The sequence below is a fragment of the Alexandromys fortis genome, unplaced genomic scaffold (genome assembly GCF_014885135.2).
Source record: "Alexandromys fortis isolate MF-2015 unplaced genomic scaffold, M_Fortis_MF-2015_v1.1 scaffold_39, whole genome shotgun sequence".
Classification (NCBI taxonomy): Eukaryota; Metazoa; Chordata; class Mammalia; order Rodentia; family Cricetidae; genus Alexandromys; species Alexandromys fortis.
This window is the reverse complement of record NW_026067918.1, coordinates 13,152,773-13,171,808: the sequence shown is the minus strand read 5'-3', so window position 1 is coordinate 13,171,808 and position 19,036 is coordinate 13,152,773. Positions and strand designations below refer to the sequence as shown.

Below are 19,036 nucleotides of genomic sequence, written 5' to 3'. Positions count from 1 at the left end.
TGGTGAAGATCTTCTCCCAGTCAGTGGGTTGCCTTTCTGTCTTAGCAACAGTGTCCTTTGCTTTACAGAAGCTTCTCAGTCTCAGGAGGTCCCATTTATTCAATGAGGCCCTTACTGTCTGTGCTGCTGGGGTTATACGTAGGAAGTGGTCTCCTGTGCCCACGTGTTGTAGAGTACTTCCCACTTTCTCTTCTATCAGGTTCAGTGTGTTCGGACTGATATTGAGGTCTTTAATCCACTTGGACTTGAGTTTTGTGCATGGTGATAGATATGGATCTATTTTCATTATTCTACAGATTGACATCCAGTTTTGCCAGCACAATTTGTTGAAGATGCTCTCTTTTTTCCATTGTATACTTTTAGCTCCTTTATCGAAAATCAGGTGCTCATAGGTTTGTGGGTTAAAGTCTGGGTCTTCTATTCGATTCCATTGGTCGACTTCTCTGTTTTTATGCCAATACCAAGCTGTTTTCAATACTGTAGCTCTCTTTGATTTAATTGTAGTGGGGCGATCTGCTCTTGGTGTTTCGCGCTGGTCCCTGCCGCCTGCGTCCTCTGCTGCCTAGCCAGTCCCTGCAGGTTCCGGTTGCCGCTTGCGTCGCTGCCTGCGTCACTTGTCTGCGGGCGTCTGCTTCCCTCGTCTGCCGGTCGGTATATATGTTTCTACTCTTGTTTAAGGTATTGTACCTACGCAGCTCATTCAAAATGCATGGTAAAGTTTTAGTTCTTGAAAGCTGTTTAGGATAATAAAGAAATACAGGTTAATAGTCATCTATAACAATCAAACATATAGTCAGGTTAGGTATGTTTTCAAGGTCATACAGAGATATATTTTAGATATATATATATATATAGACTTTAGATAGACTTCAAAGTCTACATAATATAGCATTTAAAATGTTTTAATAACATAAGGCTTTTCATGACAGCAAGACACGTCTGGTCCTGGCAGCATCAGTTTACTTCAAAAAAGGATGATGAACATGGAAGAACCTCCATATGGAGTTTGCTTTCTTTGTGATAAACAGTAGGCACTTGGGCAAGGAACTGCTCTTGCCTCAACTGCTGGCAGTATGCTGTCCAACCTGAGCAAACAGGACAAAAAGAAGAGACTGCAGAATTTGCCAAGACCAGGTAGGACAGTCTTTCAAAATTCCTGCTTTAGGGGCTGGAGAGATGGCTCAGTGGTTAAGAGCACTGCCTGCTCTTCCAAAGGTCCTGAGTTCAATTCCCAGCAACCACATGGTGGCTCACACCCATCTGTAAAGAGGTCCGGCGCCCTCTTCTGGCCTTCAGGCATACACACAGACAGAATATTGTATACATAATAAATAAATAAATAAATAAATAAATAAATAAATAAATAAATAAATTCCTGCTTTAGCCAGGCGGTGGTGGCACATGCCTTTAATCCCAGCACTCGGGAGGCAGAGGCAGGTGGATCTCTGTGAGTTCGAGGCCAGCCTGGTCTACAAGAGCTAGTTCCGGGACAGGAACCAAAAAGCTACGGAGAAACCCTGTCTCGAAAATTCAAAAAAAAAAAAATTCCTGCTTTACAAAAAAGTCTGTCAGATAGTCTAGGCCTGTAGGAGGAAGATGGATGCCCCAACATTACCGAGGAACCCTGGGGTGACGGTTGTTTTAGATTTGAAATAGCTTGTTCTGCACTTCCTGTTTACTCAGGTGATATTATAACCTTCTCAGGTCTTTGATGGGGTTGAAGACTAGGTTGTCATAGTTACAGTTTTCCTTAGTCATGACAGAAAGTAAATAAGATGAAAAACTTTGGACTCACCAAGACAGGATAGATATAATACAGTACTTTTGCCAAATTTGCCAAATGCAAATGAACTGGACGCTGCGAATGTAATTCTTACCTGATAATTGTCCTTATTGAATATAGTTTTACTGTATTAGAGCTAAAACATTTCCTATTTATTTAGACGAAAAAGGGGAAATGTAGAATTATCTTTTTGTACACTGTGAAGACGTGTCACTCGGATAGGTTTAATAAAAAACGGAGTGGTTAATGGCTAGGCAGGATTATCAGGGTAGAGAGAACACTGGTAAGAAGGGTGAAGGTGCCAGGAGACACAGCAAGCAGGATAGGCCATATGGAGATGAGGTAATAGAGCCACAAGTCAGAAAATAGATGAATAGAGATGGATTAATTCAAGTTATAAGAGCTAGTTAGAAGCTGAGCGGTGGTGCCGCACACCTTTAATCCCAGCACTCGGGAGGCAGAGGCAGGCGGATCTCTGTGAGTTTGAGGCCAGCCTGGTCTACAAGAGCTAGTGCCAGGACAGGCTCCAAAAGCTACACAGAGAAACCCTGTCTCAATAAATGTCTCAATAAATAAATAAATAAATAAATAAATAAATAAATAAATAAATAAATAAAATCCCATTTAGAAAAAAAAGACCCAGCTGTGGGCTCTGTGATATTTCATCCACTATAAGAATCTTTCCCTGCGAGGGCTGAGGCACTGATCTAGGAGAACAGTGTGTGTCATTAGAGTATTTTACTGCTGTGTTCCTTTAGCAGAATAATAGTTTGTCCCCAGACCCAGGACCTATGCAGTCTCGGGTTCTTGGCTATGTTAGCTGTGTTAGTTAGGGATGGGTTCCATCTCTGGAATGATCTGTGTGTTGTTCTTTTGTTTTTTTGGGGGGGGACAAGATCTCATGACTGACTTCCAGCTCTCTGTGTAGCTGAGGGTGTCCTTGAACCCCTGATTCTCTTGCCCTTACTTTCCAAGTTCTGGGATTACAGAAGTGTGTCACCACACCTAGCCACAGTTTTATACGTGTGTTAGCATCTTCCCATGCAGCTCAGCTGTCCTCAATCCGCAACCTTCTTTTCTCAGTCTCCAGAGCTCTGGGACTTCAGGTGAGTGAAATTACATCCTACTTATTTAAAATCTGAATCAGCTGGTCAGTTGGTACAACCATCCTTACACTAGGATTCAGTGGTGGCTGGAGGGATGGCTCAGTGATGGAGAACAGTGGCTGGTCTTCCCAGTACCTACATGGCAGCTCACAACTGTGTAACTCCAGCTCCAGGGGATCTGGCACCCTCACACAGACATACACGCAGGCAAAACAGCATGGGAAAAAATTTACAAAAGCAAGATTTGGTAGAAGAGCTGGTTTTTTTTTTTTTTTCCCAGTGGTAGAATGCTTGCCTAGTGTATGTAAGGCCCTGAGTCAATCCTCATCACTAAGGGAAAAAAAATCCTCGGGAGACTCTATAGGTGGATTTGAGACTCATATCTTAGCAATATGGAACATTCCATCCACAAACATAGAACACCTCTGCAACTGCACATTTATTAGAATTTTCTTAATTTCCCTCAGTATTGTTTTGTAGTTGGCAGCATATGAATCATAATTTTTTGTTTTTTTTTCCTATTTCATCATTTTTATCCTATTGCAAATGATTTTTTTCCAATCCCAGAGACTCATGAATGCTAGGCAAATGCTTTACCCCTGACAAGTATTCCCGCTTGCAAACCCAGACACCCCTCTGGCCCTGTCAGGCCCCTTTAGCTATTTTATTGAGTCAGGTATCTAGATAGCGGATGAGACATTTGGAGTCATAGTTGCTCAATATTTACTGGCATTTTATTGGATTTTCCCACTTTGGCAGTCAGAGCACTGGGCAAAAATAGCATTGTTTCCTTACCGTAGATGTTCATGGTGATATTTAAAATCTTTTATTTCCAGTTACTCACCACTAATCTATAGACGTGCAATACGTTTTTGGTGTCTGGGTTTGCTAAATCTCTTATCTAATATTTGTGGATTCCTCAGGTTTCTCTGTGAAGACAACTATCCGCCGTGTACAAAAAAATACATTTTCTCTCCTCACAATCTGCAAGATTTTATTGACTTTTTGGTAACTCATTGTTGGAACTGTGACCTGCAGTACAATGTTCAGATGTGGCGAGAGCAGAAATTCACCGCTTTATTCTTCTCCACGGAGGAGAGGTGTCCAGTTTTCCCCATGAGGTCAGCTGAAGGTCAGAGTTCTCAGAAACACTTTCTGGGCTTTAGTGTTATTATTTTAATACTAAAATGCAAGGTCTCACTATGTAACTCTGGCAGTCCTGGAACTCACTATACAGACCAGGCTGGCCTTAAGGGCATATGACGCCACCACATGGCTAATATTTAATAATAAATGTTATTATTAAATATTATTATTAATAATAAATATTATTATTATGAATGTGTGGCACAATGCCATGGCATGCATGGGGCTCTCCTTCCATCTTTATATGAGCCTCAGTCCCACTTAGCGACAGGTGCTTTCAGTCTCTGAGTCCTCTCTCCCACCTTCTGAGAATGTTTCCCGTCATTACTAGTTTTCTGAGGGTTTTTAATTTTAATTTTATTTTATTGATTTTTTTTTTTTAGTTTTTTTGAGACACGGTTTCTCTGTGTAGCCTTGGCTGTCTTGGAACTTGCTCTGTAGACCAGGCTGGCCTTGGACTCACAGAGATCCTCCTGCCTCTGTCTCCTGAGTGCTGGGACTAAAGGCACATGCCACCACCACCTGGCTTATTGATTGTTTTGAGACAGGGTTTCTTTGTGTAACAGCCTTGGCTGTACTGGAACTCACTCTGTAGACCAGGCTGGCCTTGAACTGAGAGATCCAGCAGAACTGAACCTGGGTCTTCTACAAGAGCAACAAGGTTATGTCAAAACTCATCTTTACGAACACACTGCAGGGAGGTGGGGGCCTGGGAGGAGTCTCGTCCCAAGCAGGTTGAATCTCAGCCTTTGACAAGTTCAGGGCCCTTCTCTGGTCAGCCTCTTTCAGGCCACAGCCAGCCCTGTTAGTCGGAGACAGATTTAGAAGCTCCTCAGGGAAAGTGTCTTCCCAGATGGCCCTTCAGCTGGGCAGGAACCCAGGCCCTGCTGGCCAACTGGCACCTAGACCTCAGCTGAAGAGGAGACCCAGTACTATGGATGCCTTCCAGGCCTGCCTGCTCTTCCTGTCACGGAAGGCTCGGAGCTCCCTGGCACCAGGCGCCTGCAGATTATTCCGGTATATCTGTGTGTGTATGCCTATGTCTGTCTCTATTTGTGGTATTTGTGTGTGTGTGTGTGTGTGTGTGTGTGTGTGTGTTTGGGTGTTTGGTGTTTGGGCCTTGGAGCTGCTGCATGATAGAGTGTAGTGGGGTGACCTATGAGCCCCTTAACAGGAGGAGCCGCTGTTATCCAGAGGCCTGGGTGAGACAAGGGGCTGAGTGCCGTTCAGGTAACCCGCCTGCGAAAGGCAGAAAAGCTGTTTAATCCATCATATACAGAAGCTGGATGGAGGCCTGGTACCTACCTCATGTTCAGCCCATGCCAGAACCCAGCCTAAAGGCCTTAAAAACCCAGGAGAGAGAAACCAAGCCCTGTGGCGGCTGGCTAGAATCTCCCCTCCCCCTACAGGCACCATCTGGGGTTCCTAGACTATCCAAGACTCTCCCACCTCCTAAGGTCTAACCAGCCTGAGAGGTTCCAGAAGACAGTCCAACAATCTCATCCCCTCTGGAGCCAGAACTGAGTGACTACCATACTCCTAACCCTGGAAAGCAGGGCGGTGACGGGAGAGGCAAATGGGTACCAAGAGAGACCCAATAACTGACTCCTGCCTCTAAAACCAGGATGGGGGGCTGGAGAGATGGCTCAGAGGTTAAGTGCATTGCCTGCTCTTCCAAAGATCCTGAGTTCAATTCCCAGCAAACCACATGATAGCTCACAACATCTGTAATGAAGTCTGGTGCCCTCTTCTGGCCTGCAGGCATACATGCAGAAAGAATATTGTATACATAATAAATAAATAAATTAAAAAAAAAAACAGGATGGGGCCGGGCGATGGTAGCACACACCCTTAATCCCAGCACTCAGGAGGCAGAGGCAGACAGATCTTTGTAAGTTCGAGGCCAGCCTGGTCTACAGAGTGAGTTCCAGGACAGGCTCCAAAAACTACAGCAAAACCCTGTCTGGGAAAAAAGAAAAGAAATGAAATGAATTAATTTAAGTTGTAAGAGATAGTTAATAATAAGCCTGAGCTATGGATTGGGCATTTTGTAATCAATATAAGCTTCTGTGTGTTTATTTGGGACTAGGCGGTCGGGACCAAAGAAAAGCTCCGCCTCTTTTTACATGCAATGGTTGTTATGAGCTGCCCTGTGGGTGCTGGACATCCCTATGGGGCTCACTGGAAGAGTAGTTCTTTAAGAACGGAGCCATCACTGGGCCATGGTGGTGCACGCCTTTGATCTAGGCTGTCCTGGAGTTCAAGCAGTAGACCAGACTGGCCTTGAACTCATAGAGATCTGCCTGCCTCTATCTCCAAAATGCTGTGATTAAAGGTGTTTGCCACTACCCTGGCTAGTCTTTTTTTTTTTTAAAGATATTTAAAATATAATATTTGTGTTAATTCTTTGAGAATTTCATATAATGTGTTTTGTTTGTATCAACCTCCCACTCCTTCCTCTATCTCCTCCCAGATCCACACCCCTGCCCATTGGCCGGCAGCTCTTTATTCACCCAATGGGAAGGCACCTTGGCAAAGACACATCTTCACAGGATACGAAGAGACTATTCCTTAACAGGTAAAGGTTAGCTACAGAGGCTGAGCCTGGAACCAAGCAACACGGACAGCCTGGCCTGCAACGTGCAGCTTCACCTGTGTCTTTAGTTTTCACTAGAAGAGAAGCCATTTCTGTCACTGGCCTCGACCCAGGAGGGACTTAAAGCTCCTGCAGCCACCAATCACTGGAGCACGTGTGAGCACAAGTCACAGGAACTGTGACAGTGGCCACAAGTCTCTAGCTACACAGCTCAAGCTGTCTGGAAGGAGAAATCGTTCACCAGCGCTAGAGGCGATGAGGGGCTTCAGGAAGGTTTGCTCAGGACCTGGCTCCCTCTCCTCTGGGTGTCACGTTGTCTGGCTCTGCCGGCTTCCACACCTCAGGAGGAAGAGCTCCCTCCCCCAAGTTGCCAAGATTAGACCAGCTGAGGCCACGGCTCTTCTGCTGGGAAATCCCAGGGACTGTCAGGCAGGAGGAAGGCGAAGTGGGTGATTCGAGGAAGCCCAGCTGTGGGGCCACATGCGCAAACACAGCTGTCCAGGGTGTCCTGCCAGGGACAGGGGTGGATCCAGGGGACTCGTCCCAGGAGGTTCTCTGCCACTTACTGGAGGAACTGTGGAGAAGAGCCCGGGCTGCCGGCAGGAGGAGGTGACTCAGTGAATACAGGGTCCTTCTGGGTGCTGTTCCCAGGACGCCTTCATGCTGAGGAAGAAAAGGGGCTGCAGGAGCCCTCTGGAAACATGCAATAGGTCCGGGAGGGCACCGTGTTCATGCTTTAACGGGAGAGATTGGGCCCGTCATCCATCCAGGTAAGCCTGGCGAGGGGTTTGAACTGATCCTTTGGGTGGAGGCTCATAAGCCTGTTTTGTTTTGTTTTGTTTTGTTTTTCGAGACAGGGTTTCTCTGTACCTTTAGAGCCTGTCCTGCAACTAGCTCTTGTAGACCAGGCTGGTCTCGCACCTGCCTCTGCCTCCCGAGTGCGGGGATTAAAGGCTTGCACCACCACCCTGCTAAGCCTGTTTTTTAAGGAGGTACAAGATGCCCTAAAGCCAGCCCAGCACTCAGCCCAAGATGTCCCTCTGAGTGACCTGGAAGGACCCACCATCATGGCTGATTGGATGGAGGCAATCCCTCAGCTAGGGTTTTCTTTCTCAGGTGATACTAGTTTGTGCCAAGTTTACAAAAACTAACCAGTACAATGGCCGTCTCATCTGGCTTCTGCTTCTGTCTCCCACCAGCCCAGCGACACCCTGGTACTCACATCAGACCCAGGGTGCAGGTAACGCTGCTTCTGGTCACCCACCCCATAGCCTGAGTTCTAGACCCCGGATTCGGCCTGGCCCATCCTAGTCTGTTGATCTCTCCACTGGATCTGTAGGCCCGGGACAGGATTTTTTTGTTTTGTTTTTTTTGTTTTTTGCTTTTTTTGTTTTCATTTGAAGACTGTTTTATTCTATAGCCCTGGCTGCTAGAACTTACTCTGCCCACATCCCCAATTGCCCCCAGAGTTTTGTACTTTGTATTTTCACCCTGTTGACGCTCCCAACCAAACCCAGAGACGCCTGGCCGGTTCTCCAACTCCAGCGGGATCCTCCAACACCCGTAACCGTCTGTGCTCTTCCAGCCCAGGCCCTGCTCTGAAGTCCAGTGCTGGGTTTGGTCTCCTGTTTCCAGTCTGGACCCTGGACTGCCACGTCCACTCCCGAGCCTTGCTAGCATGGCACCTCTGAGTCTTGGCCGCACCTCCATCGGCCTGAGCCACACCCTTTCTGGGTCTGCTTCTTCATCTCCCCTGCCTGGGCAGCCCGGTTCTATCCGCCGCCTACTGGCCAATCCACGCTACGTGACTGCCACCCAGAGGCCACTCCGGGAATTACAGGCTGTCCTTATACCTGCGTCTCAGCCCCAGGCCATGTGCCCCAGGATATTCGCTCTTTTTCAGAACGACCCCTATTAAATGAATTAGGACTAGAGATTGGCCCAGAGTCTCCCAGGGTGAACACTTGGTATTTGGAAGACGTTTTGATCAATTGCCAGAAACAGGCTCTGGCAAAAGCTCGATTTGTGGATAGATTTGCAGAGGTACTCTGGTCAGTCCTACTTTTCCAGGCTTCGGATGTTGGAGTGTCTTGGCAGGAGAGGAATGGGGTGTGGCTACCAACACAGGAGCCGAAACAAAGAGAAAGAAGATGGGAGGGGGCCGCCAACCAGCTGCGGGGAGTGTGAAAGAAATGTACTGTCTTCTCCACCCACGTGTCAAATACGGCAAAGCATCACCTAAAAAAGATTGTAAGTGGGTCTGCAGAGATGGCTCGGCAGTTAAGAGCGCTCGCTCTTGCAGGGGACCCAGGTTCAGTTCTCAGCAACCATTTGGTGGCTCACAGTAACCTATGACGTCAGTGTCAAGGCATACGGTGTCCTCTTCCAACTTCCTCGGAGTCTAGGCACACGCATGGTACACAGACGCACATGTAGCAAAACACTCATACATATTAAGTAAAATAATTAATTTATAATTTTTTAAAAATATTTATTTATTATGTATACAGTATACAATATTCTGTCTGTGTGTATGTCTGCAGGCCAGAAGAGGGCAGCAGACCTCATTACAGATGGTTGTGAGCCACTATGTGGTTGCCGGGAATTGAACTCATGACCTTTGGAAGAGCAGGCAATGCTCTTAACCACTGAGCCATCTCTCCAGCCCATTAATTTATAATTTATTATAATTTATAATTATAACTATCTTTCTTCAACTCCATCAAAGACTCCAGAAAGATATAATATTACCTAAGTAAATAGGAAGTGCATTATAAGCAACTTCCAAAACTCTAGAATTGACAGAGACTTCTCACTGCCTGGACAGTCACCCAAAGTTCTTCTGTACTGTCGGGGCACCCATCTTCAGCCCACAGGCCCATAGCATCTGGCAGACTTTTCCATGAAGAAGGAAATTTGAAAAGCTGTCCTGCCTTTACTGGCAATTTGTCAGTCACTTTCTTCTGGCAGACTTTTTCATGGAAGCAGAAACCATGAAGGACTGTCTCACCTTCTTTAGACAAGTCCAGCAGTCATTTTTCTGCAGGTCCTGCATGTCCAGTTCATATAGGACAGTAATCAAACAGTCCAGGCAAGAGCAGTTTTTTTTTTTTTCCCCAAATGGCTAACAAACTCCATGAGGAGCCTCTTCAATGCCCATCTTCTTCTTGAAGTAGATTTGTGCTGCCAGGAGCAGATGTGTCTCTTTGTCATGAAAAGTGCTAAGTTAACAAAACATTTTTAATGCCATATTCTATAGGTCTTTGAAGTGTTGAAGATTAGCTATCTAACTGAAATATACCTCTATATATCTAGAAGACCTAACTAACATGACTACAAGTTTGACTATTATAAATTAATCTGTAATTTTAATTATACATTATGTTTTTTTTAAGATTTATTTATTTCTTATGTATATAACATTCTACCTCCATGTATGTCCACACACCAGAAGAGGGCGCCAGATCTCATTACAGATGGTTGTGAGCCACCATGTGGTTGCTGGGAATTGAACTCAGGACCTCTGGAAGAGCAGCCAGTGCTCTTAACCACTGAGCCATCTCTCCAGCCCCTACATTATGTTTTTAAATGAGCTGTATAAACACAATACCTTAAACAAGAGTAAAAATATACATATAAAATTGTCCTTAAATTTGTATCAATATAGCAAAGTCCATACCAATGTATTCATTTCTATATTATATCCCCTTTTAAATGAAAACAAACATTTATAAACAATACTTTGAGAATTTGAGCTTTGTTTTCTCCAAACTGCTTCCTACTGTTTGTTGGGTAAAGTATTTTTCGGGTTCACAGAGACCTTTCAGGGGATCTTGTTCTATCAAAACCACATTAGCCTGGAAGGAATCCACAGGTTCTCATCCTCTGTGGAAACAAAAGCAGAGCCTCTTTTCCAAAGTATCTTATCCTTACACCGTTCTTTTCTTTTTCAAGACAGGGTTTCTCTGTAGCTTTGGAGCCTGTCCTGGAACTCATTCTATAGACCAGGCTGGTCTCAAATTCAGAGAGATCCGCCTGCCAAAAAGGTGTGCGCCCCAACTGCTTGGCAAAACCTAAATTTTGATGTCAAGATACATTTATGTTGGTTTAACTTAGCAGCCCCCAGAATCCAATATCTCTCTACAGTCAAGAAGTTCAAAGAAAACACAATAATATACATAATCCAGACTCTCTGTGTATTTTCCCTATGACCCCTCCCCCATTGTATTCAGAACCAATACTGTGGGCCCTCGGGAGACAGTGGATCTCTGTGAGTTCAAGGCCACCTGGTCTAACATCGAGTTTCAGGCCAGCCAGAGCTGCATGGTAAGACTCTGGTACAGGATTTTATGTGATATAAATTTAAAGGTCTTTTTGTTATAGTATTTGCATGTTTCTGTTCTTGTTTAAAATAGTGTAGCCATACAATATATCATACATCTTGAGGGAAACCACAAGAAAGACTTCGGTAAGAGTTTTTATGTTGTCTAAAACAGCTATAAAAGGTCAAAGCATTAAAAATATTAATTAACTAATGGTTTAAAAATGTATTTCCTTGTTTAAGGTCTATTCAGGCTTAAAAATGCATGTTTAGCCTCCTTGTCTTTGCTAACTCTGTTGGGTTTAAGCTATTTGGATAAACTGAGTCATAAATTTTTGTATTGATACTGAGAGGTTTGGACCTCCTCTTCTGGGGAAGAATGTTGTTTCTATGTCAATCACTCCGGGGTAGAGATTCAGTGGCCTTGTTAATGATAGAGAACAGAACACTCACAGGAAAGTGGGTGAAAACTTGCTCAGCTGGTCTCCTTGTTAACAACCTTACTTCCAGCTCTAACAGCCCCTAATGATCTTGCTTCTTATCAACAGACTGACGGCTTTTGTTTGAGAATGGGTCAATACTGCTCAACTGATAGTATTGAGGTTCCAGTATCACCCCCTTGAGCTCCTGGACAGACAGGACCCAGGATTGAGTCCGGTCATCAGTATTTGTAAAGGGGGGAAAATGTAGGGTCCAGGGCAGCTTTCCCAGGGCAACTTGGTACACACCTGCCAAGATGGGTTTTATAGATCAGCAGGAAGGTAGACCTGAGTCTCAGTTTGCCCTGGGGCAATGCTGGCTCCTAGACTCCCTCCTGTTTCCATTTCACCCTGGGAACCTGTTCCTTGCCTTCCAGGGGACAGTATTTTTTGTTTGTTTGTTTGTTTTGTTTTTTTGAGGCAGGGTTTCTCTGTAGCTTTGGAGCCTGTCCTGGCACTAGCTCTTGTAGACCAGGCTGGTCTTGAACTCACAGAGATCCACCTGCCTCTGCCTCCCGAGTGCTGAGATTAAAGGTGTGAGCCACCACCGCCCGGCCCAGGGGACAGCATTAACAGCTAGGTATAAACTTGTTCTGTGTTTACCCTCGGAATGACTAATTCTGTTTCTTTATTAGCTTTAGTTCAAAATCATTGCAGAGTGTGGAGTTCTAGTCTTGGGAAAGCTGCTAACTTATTATAGACCGTTAGGAAATACAAGTTAGTCATCTTTAAAGTACTGATATAAGGGGCTGGAGAGATGGCTCAGAGGTTAAGAGCATTGTCTGCTCTTCCAAAGGTCCTGAGTTCAATTCCCAGCAACCACATGGTGGCTCACGAACATCTGTAATGGGGTCTGGTGCCCTCTTCTGGCCTGCAGGCATACACACAGACAGAACATTGTATACATAATAAATAAATATTTAAAAAGTACTGATATAATTAGTTACAGGAATAAGCCTTATTTAGTTCCCTGTATATGTTTTTGAAGTTAAATTTAAAACAAATAATGAGAAAGTTTCTCTAATCAGACATACCTAGGCAGCCCTCATACTGCAGAGATCTGCAGAATATGGCATTTGAGATAATGATTAAAAAGCTTATTATATTAGACAGAGACTCCGAGATCCTAGCAGTAACCCAAGGTCTCCAAAAAGATTATGAGACACCATGAGGTCTTCACCTGGATTGCGACGACGCTGACCACTGGACAAGATGCCCCATGCAACACCAGCTGCCAGGACCTGGTCCAGACTGTGGACAAACAGCCGGACCTTGGAGAATTGGTTTACCACTTTTGCCTAGACAAAATAAGTTTAAACTTATCTCAGTAGGCTTCCACTTGGCTGGCAGACACATCTAAGCATCTGTTGCTGACTACAACCTGCTCTGAATGGTGGCGAGCCCTGGACTTCCTGAAAGCTGATGTGGACCAGTCCAGCTGATAGGAACACTCCCTGGTCCTTCACTGGAGTCTGCTGAGTGCCCCATTGCCTGAATTTCCTCCCTACCTTTGGCTAGACTTTCAACCTACTTGGGCCCGGATAACAACGCCCCAATGTCAGCTTGAAGTTGTGGAAAGGAACATGTCGTCCCAGGCCCCATGCCCCTGCCCAAAATAGGTTGAAAGGCTGAGACAAGGGGGAACTCCCTGGCATGGGGGACAAGATAACTAACTACAGCGCCTGTTAATATACTAGGTCCAGAGTTGTCAATTAATAGATTTATTAATTTAAGTAGTTCCATGCCTCCTTAAAAGCAGGGGCAAGCAGGATCCAAGACTGGGTCCTGTCATCGGTGCTTGTGAAAGGGGAACTGTGGGGGGCAGCCATGATAAAGTAAGTATGGGCAGATCACCCCAAGGAAGCTCTTTAATTCCAACCATTATCACCTGCCAGAGTAGGACTCAGCCAGTTTAATGGAGGCCTGAGTCTCAGTAGTTTAACCTGAAGCAATACCTGGTTGCAGAAAGGACCATAAACTGAGATTACCCGAGCACCACCCAAGAACAGACCATCCAAAGGAAATGCCTCGTTCCAGCAGCTGTAGATAGGATCACCTGTCAGTGCACACTCACCAGGACATGCCTGGACAAATGTCAGCCAATCAGGGGTCCTGAACCTCAGAAACCCCTCACCCCCACCTTTACTACTATAAAACCCAACTCTAATCTAACTGAGCTCGGGGCTCTCCTTTTATTCCAATACTTTGGACATGCAGAGAGACCAAGTTTGCAAACTTGCATAAAATAAAGGCTCATTGCTTTTACATACGGGACTCAGTGTCCTTGTCAGCTTTTGGGGGACTTTGTGGATTTGGGCATAACAGGGAGCAGCTGAAACTTCACACCCCAAGAGGTCAGGAGAAGGCATTGGTGAAGGCATAGCCTCAGTTACAGGGAGACCCCAGCATTTCTCAGATGCCAGTACCATAGGCGGCAATTAAGACATCAGCCGCCTGAGCCTGGGGAACAAACTCTCTGTGTGCTTTGGAAACCCTGTTCACCATAATATCAGCTGTGGGTAAGCTTGTGGGGAATTTTTTAATTTAGTGATGGATGTGGGAGGGCACAGCCCACTGTGGGGGGTGGGGGGTGCCGCCCCTGAGTAACTGGGGTGTGTAAGAGAACAGGTTGAATAAATTGTAGCAACGCATTGCTCCACGGCCTCTGCCTCAGTCCCGCCTCCATGTTCCTCCCTTGAGTTTCTCTCCTGACTTTTCTTAGGGATGAAATGGGACCTGGGAGTTGTCATCTGAAATTAGCTCTTTCCTCCCCAAGTCGCTTTTGCTCCTAGTGTCTAGGAAGGCGGTAGACACCTTAAGGAAGACAGGTGCTGAGTCAGTGTGCTCACAGCACAAGCTGTCACCAGGCTGAGACTAACCATGAACGGGACCAGAGGAGTGACCGCCAGATCTGCCAGATCTCCGAGTAGCCCCTGGTACACAGGGCCTTAGGCCGTTATAGCCGAGGCTGGCTTCCAATTCACAGCTGAGTATTAGATTCCTAATCCTCCAATTTAGGGATTACAGGCTAGCACCACACCTAGCTGTGGGCCACTGCAGGGGGAGGAGGGCGTCCCCTCTGCCCTAATCCTCTTGCTGAGACCTCCAGGGAGTGATTGTTTTCCCGTGCTTTGCCTCCCTGGCTTCCCAACGTGGGCAGAACTGAAACCACTGCCACTTTCCCTGCTTTCCTTGTTCTTTTTCCACCAACAGAGCTTGGTGTTTCGTTTGGCAAAACCTTGCCTGCAGCTAGGGTCTAAATGGAACAAATGAAGGGCTGCGGGTTGTCCAGGTTTGACCTTTGACAGCAGCAAGCGAGGGGCAAAGGGCAGACTGAGCTGCTTCCCTCCACCTCCTGTCACCTGGGAGGGACAAAGCTGGTCGGGGTGAAAAGGGAAAAGGACCAGAAGGGGGCGTGCGCGTCTGAATCGACAGCCGCTGGAAGGTACGCGGAGGACCGCTGAGGACGGAACCAACTCGAGAGCGGGAGAAGTGAAGGGGCTCACAGAGACCGCTGAGGAAACAGACCAAGATAGGACCAGTCAGGGAGCAAAGACCCTCAGTGAAGATCAAAGACCCCCAAAAAGGGCTTTCTGCCAGGGAGATTCTTCACCGGAGGCAGGAAACGCAACCCCAGACATCTAAGGACAAAACAGAGACTGCCTCACAGATCAAAAGGGAAACCTGGGGGCACTTGCTGCTCTTCCAGAGGACCTGGGTTCAGTTCCTGGCTCACACTGTCTGTAATTCCAATCCCAGAGGATTCAACCCCTTTTCTGGCCTACACAGGCACCAGGCATGCCATGACACACGGACAGACAGACATGCAGGCAACAAGGAAAAAACAAGAGAGAAAAAAAAGAGAGAGAAGCTGGGCATAGTAGCACAAGCCTTTAATTCCAGTACTTGGGAGGCAGAGGCAGGGGGATCGCTGTAAATTCAAGGTCAGTCTGGTCTCCGTGGTGAGTTCCTGGACAGCCAGGAATACCCAGGAGAGGCCCCAAAAGCCAACCAAGACAGCTCCCTGTGGTAAAGGCTATCCCTAAAGCACATGCTGACACAGAAGCCATGCTGGCAGCCTGGCCATGCTCACTCTCCCCACCCTGCCCCCTACTCTAAGCTTCTCCAGGTCATGAACCTCTCTCCCCTTGCTTCTCATTCCTATATAACCCTGGTACTTGGGCTGGATGCTGTCTTGGCCCCCTCTCTCTTGGTCTCCTTTGCCCAAACCCTCTGACTTCCGTCTTGCGTCTACTACCTTCCCAGATGCCTCTAGCGGTATTCTAACATCCCAACCCTACCCTGGAGCGATCAAGGAGTTAAAAAAAAAAAAAGATAAACTCTTTTTGCCTTGTTGTTAGACAGGTTCTCTTGGAAAACCTTGTCCTTGAAAAGAACTACAAACCCCAGGACTGAAAAGATCCTGGTTAAGCCAAAGCAACAGGTTCGAGAGAATAGAATTCTTCAGCTTGTGCACAGTCTTCTCCCACTCCTCAAGGGAGGGGGACACTGGACCAGGGCTGGCCCAGTCAGGCTCCAGGGCCACAGGCTTCCAGGAGAAAACACCAGGCTTTTCCTAACACAACTTACCAAGAAAGAACAAGGCAATCCGGGCAGTAGTGGTGCATGGCTTTAATCCCAGCACTAGGGAGGCAAAGGCGGGCAGATCTTTCCGAGTTTGAGGCCAGCCTGATCTACAGAGCAAGTTCCAGGACAGCCACAGGGTCTCTACACAGAGAGACCCTGGGGGAAAAAAAGCACCCGAGTCATTTCTGTAATGGGCTCTCATACCTTAGCACAAGTGACTAACTCAGCCCATGAGAAGCACCACCTACAAAGCAAATCCTAATCCGTCAGAGTCACAGTTCTGGGAAAGTCTCTGAATGCACTAATCTTGCTTTTTGGCCTCTGTAGTTCTGTTTCTGGTTAACTGTTCTTGTGAACTGAAGTGTGTCGATTCAGTACATGGTTTTTGTACCTAAAAGCTCACCCTGAGAAAGGCTTGGGGCTACACTGGGAACCCGAACAAGAAGCTGTGTAGTTGCCTGCTGCCTGATAAAGACTAATAGAGACTTTCTATGGCTTAAACCCATGTCTGAAGAGTCTTCTTTGATGGATACCCCACAATAATTTCCAGGAGGCCATGCAGACCTCTTCCATTCTGCAAAACCTCAGAATCCAGACCAGGCTCCACCAGGAAAGCATCAGCTGGTGGCATGCCAGGGTGTCTATCTGCAAAGAACACAAACTCCTCTTACAGAGGACCTGAGTCTCAGCACCCACCTCAGGCAGCTTACAACCTGCGTATAACTTCACCTCCAGGGGATCAGCTTCCCCGAGGGCACCCGCACTCATGCACACACACACACACACACACGCACACGCACACGCACACGCATGCACACACAGGTACACTCGTATAGCTTACAAATAAGATTTAAGATAATCGTAAAACTAAATCTTTGACTGTGGAGATTGCTCAGCTGCTAAAATTTCTTCTCTGGGGGAGACATGAGCAATGTTCTTTCAACCACAAACCAGGGACAATTCTGTCAAAGTTCACTCTGAGGGACCAGTGAGTTTATTGGTCTTCCTTGTCAAGTTTATAGGCTAAGGGTCACTATTGGGAGTGTGGGCACCCTCCCTCTCGACAGGCCAATGCAGCAGGGGTGGGGGTTCCCCATAGCTACAGATGAGCTCTCCCTCCTCTAGTCTCCCCTGGTCTATATATTTTGCAGGGAGGGAGGTCTCAGGTAATCAAGGTATCATGGTATACAACAGATGCCAGGGAGCTGGCTGCTGGGATGAGGGTCTCATGACCCCCCTCCCCCGGCCCCCCTGTGGGTGTAAATGTCAATAAGCCCAGTTGGGATCTTTTCACACAGTGGAGACACAGCTGAATTCCCTAAGACAGTAGCTGTTTGGCTTGGAGGATCGTCGGTCACAACAGTTAACAGTACAGCTGCTCTTGCAGAGAACCCCAGTTCCATTATCAGGCAGCTCGCTCCGCAGGAACCTAATACTCTCCTTTTGCTTCTGCAGGAACTACATTCATGTATGCGCGCACACACAAAGATACACATGTACACATAAATAAAAACAAGTAAATTTTTTGAGGCAGGGTCGTACTGTGTAGCTCTGGCTGTCCTGGAACTCACTTTGTAGGCTGGCCTCAAACTCAAAGATCCACTTCCCTTTGTCCTCCAGTTCCTGGGATTAAAGGCACACACCATCAAGACTGGTTGAAAATAAATTAAAAAAAAAAAAAACAACTTTATTTTATATATTTGGGTGTTTTGCCTGCATGTTTGTCTATGTACCACATGCACATCTAGTACCCAAGGAAGCCAGAGTGGATGTTGGGTCTCTAGAGTTCTAGTTCCAAGTCATCGTGAGCTGTCCTGTAGGTGCTGAGAACTGAACCCAAGTCTTCTGCAAAAGCAGCAAGTGCTCTTAACCATTGATCTCTCTCTCCAACCCCAACAAAACAAATCTTTAAAAAAGATATTGGGGCTGGAGAGATGGCTCAGTGGTTAAGAGCATTGCCTGCTCTTCCAAAGGTCCTGAGTACAATTCCCAGCAACCACATGGTGGCTCACAACCATCTGTAAAGAGATCTGGCGCCCTCTTCTGGCCTTCAGGCATACACACAGACAGAATATTGTATACATAATAAATAAATATTTAAAAAAAAGAAAAGATATTAAAACGTTATTGATAACAACGGTCCGAGTGTTGGAGCATGCCTGTAATCCCAGGACACAGAGGGCTGAGGCAGGAGGATCTGGAGTTCAAGGGTCCTGTGGGCTGCATGGAGATACTGGGGGTCTATTTTTGTTTTATGTGCATTGGTGTTTTGCCTGAATGTGTGTCTATGTGGAGGTGTCAAATCCCCTGGAACTGGAGTTACAGATGCTTGTGATCATCTATGTGGGTGCTGGGAATGAACCCAAGTCCTCTGGAAGAGCAGTCAGTGCTCTTAACCACTGAGCCATCTCTCCAGCCTTCTGTTGGCTAATTTTTGCCAACTTGACACAGACTACAGTCATGAGAGGAGGGAACCCTGATTGAGAAAAATACCTTCATAATATTGGGCTGTATGACATTTTCTTAGTGATTTATGTGGGAGGGAGGGCCCAGCCCACTGTGGGCAGGGTCATCCTTGGGAAGGTGGTTCTGGCTTCCATAAAAAAGCAGGTTGAGCAGGATGATGGTGGCGCACGCCTTTAATCCTGGCACTCAGGAGGCAGAGGCAGGCGGATCTCTGTGAGTTCAAACCCAGCCTGGTCTACAAGAGCTAGTTCCAGGACAGGCTTCAAAGCTACAGAGAAACTGTGTTTCGAAAAATAAAAAAAAAAAGAAAGAAAAAAGAGAAGAAAGCAGGTTGAGCAAGTCATGGCTTCTACTGCCCCTACATCTGCTCCTCCCTCCAAGTACCTGCCCTGCTTGAGTTCCTATCCTGACTTGGGAAGTACAAGCCAAATTAAACCTAAATTGCTTTTGGTCATGGTGTTTCATCACAACAATACAAACCCTAACTAAGACAGATACCTTGTTTCAAAGAAAACAAAACCAAACTAGAAAAGTAACAGAACTGGGCTTGGC

At 46.4% G+C, this 19,036-nt stretch overlaps 1 long non-coding RNA gene across 8 annotated transcripts in view; it reads left to right on the top strand.

Annotated features, from left to right (window-relative positions):
• LOC126500421 (uncharacterized) overlaps nt 1–14,074 on the top strand; it is a 24,081-nt gene extending 10,007 nt beyond the window's left edge. For 2 of the 8 annotated variants that reach the window (XR_007591339.1, XR_007591337.1), the window contains exons 2-5: nt 505–647; nt 930–1,134; nt 3,813–5,052; nt 6,509–11,298. This is a non-coding gene — a long non-coding RNA (uncharacterized lncRNA). Of the gene's footprint in view, nt 1–504; nt 679–929; nt 1,135–3,812; nt 5,053–6,508; nt 11,299–12,540 lie in introns of those variants that run through there. The other 6 variants (XR_007591344.1, XR_007591343.1, XR_007591340.1 and 3 more) reach the window with 6 other exon arrangements.
• Nucleotides 14,075–19,036: the final 4,962 nt, after the last annotated feature.